The sequence below is a fragment of the Peromyscus eremicus genome, chromosome 4 (assembly GCF_949786415.1).
Source record: "Peromyscus eremicus chromosome 4, PerEre_H2_v1, whole genome shotgun sequence".
NCBI classification, from domain to species: domain Eukaryota; kingdom Metazoa; phylum Chordata; class Mammalia; order Rodentia; family Cricetidae; genus Peromyscus; species Peromyscus eremicus.
This window is the reverse complement of record NC_081419.1, coordinates 138,063,717-138,065,999: the sequence shown is the minus strand read 5'-3', so window position 1 is coordinate 138,065,999 and position 2,283 is coordinate 138,063,717.

Here is a 2,283-nt window from a genome sequence, read left to right as displayed (position 1 = left end):
AGCAATATATTATATGATGGTGGGTGATGTAATGTCTGTTTTTGTTATATATGCTAATGCAGATGATAGCCACTTGTGGTTATTGAACACTTGAAATGGCTAGTGAGACTGAAGTACATTGGCTATTTATTTTATTTATTTTTTGGTGATTTTTATTAATTAATTGATTAATTAATTTACTCTTTTCTCATATATTACATCCTGACCACAGTTTCCTCTCCCTCCACTCCTCCCAGTCCCTTCCCCCCACATCCCCTCTCCTTCAGATCCACTCCTCCTGTTTCCCTTCAGAAAAGAACAGGCCTCCTGGGGATGTCAGTCAAACATGGCATACAAATTTCCAATAAGACTAGGCATATGCCCTCATATCAAGGTTGGGCAAGGTAACCCAGTAGGAAGAAAAGGGTCCCAAGAGCAGGCAAAGAGTCAGAGATACCTCCACTCCCAGTGTTAGGAGTCCCATAAGAACACCAAGCTACACAACCATAATACGTATGCAGAGGACCTAGACCAGACCCATGCAGGCTCCCTGAGTGCTGCTTCAGTCTCTGTGAGCCCCTGTGAGGCCGGGCTAGTTGATACTGTGGGTTGTGTTCTTGTGGTGTCCTCAACCCCCTTTGCACCTACAATCCTTCCTCCCGCTCCTCTGCGGGATTTCCAGAGCTCTGTGAAGACTCCTAGTAAAGGGGGGTAGGGAGCCGGAACCAGCCATCTTCTGTTACCACGCAAAGCTTCCAGTGGTGGGACTGGGACATCAACCCAGCCACAAAACCTTCCACCTACAATCTATCCTGCCTGCAAGATGTTCTAGGGTAATGGTGGTACAGAACTTGGAGTGGCCAACCAAATGGCTGGTCCAACTGGAGGCCCATAGCATGAGAAGGAGCCCATGCCAGTCACTGCTTGAATGGCCAGGAACCAGAGATCTAGAATAGAACCGAACACAGCTGACCAAATAAGAGTCAAAGGAAGGACTTCTAATGATATTTCTGCTGTGCTCACAGATGAGCCTAGCCCAATTATCATCAGAGAGGCTTCATCCAGCAACTGATGGGAGCAGATGCAGAGACCCACAGGCAAACACTAGTCAGAGCTAGGGACTATTTGGTTTTATTATAATTAACACAAATGTCCATATTCAGTGCCTAAGAGTATTATAGCTCAAATTTGAGTAACTAAGGCAGTAATTGCTGTTTTGAATGGGCCAATGTGAATGAGAAAGACCTGCTGGGCTCACTCAGGGCAACTTGAACCATATCTGTTTGGCTTCTGGTGGTAAAAGGAGGGTTGTAGGTTTTTCTGAACAGTCCTTCTTGCTCTGGGTTAGGGGTTACCAGGGACACAGCTGGGTCAGAAAGGCTTCTCAATAGAGAGGGGTCCGGCTGGAGTTGGGATAAAGTTCACTCAGAGGGTGTGCAACAGACAGAAAAGATGACCTGTGGGACTAGGTGGCTGGACAGACTGGTGCCATTTGTGGGGGCTCTGCAGGGGGCACAGAGTCCCCTGAAAGTGTAGGACAGGCACTGAAGTCACTCTTCAGTCAGCCAATCTGTTCGTCGTGAGCTTTCACACTTCATCTTTCGAAGGTGCACGGACTGTCTATGACTACATCCTGCTCTCTTCCAAGATTAGAGAACACTTGTTTTCATCAACTTGAGTTAAGTCAGACAGAAAGGAGAGAAATGAACAATAAACTAGTCAACCAACCAACTAAACATTTATATTGGAATGTATACTTTAGATGAATATTTATTTAGTGTGTGCGCACATGCACACGTGTATGTGAGCGACAGTGTTCACGTGGAGGTCAGATGACAACTTGTGAGATTTAGTTCTTTTCTTCCACCATGGAGGACTGGGGGAATCAAACTCAGGCCATCAGGTTTCTTCAACAAGACCGAATCTGCTGACTCGTGCCACTGGCCTCCTATGATTTCTTTACAACAAGGATTTTGGATAAAGGATTGACTAGACACAGGCAATAACATTCTTGGACTCTGCCAGCAGCCTTGTGAGGGGTTTGAACACATCATCTCATTTCATCTTCATAATATACCCTAGAGTTAATAGGTCTTCATCTCTGTGTCTCTGAGGATTAGGAACTGCCCAATCTAACTACATCAGCAGAGCCAAGCTGGACTGATTCCCAACATTGCACAGAGCATCTTCCTCTATTCCCATGTCTTTCTGCTGCCACAGCTTTGGATTATCGAAAAGGCTGCTGTGCTGGCTGATGGCCAGGGTTATGCCCCTGCTGTAGCAGGAAGTAAACATGCTGGACTC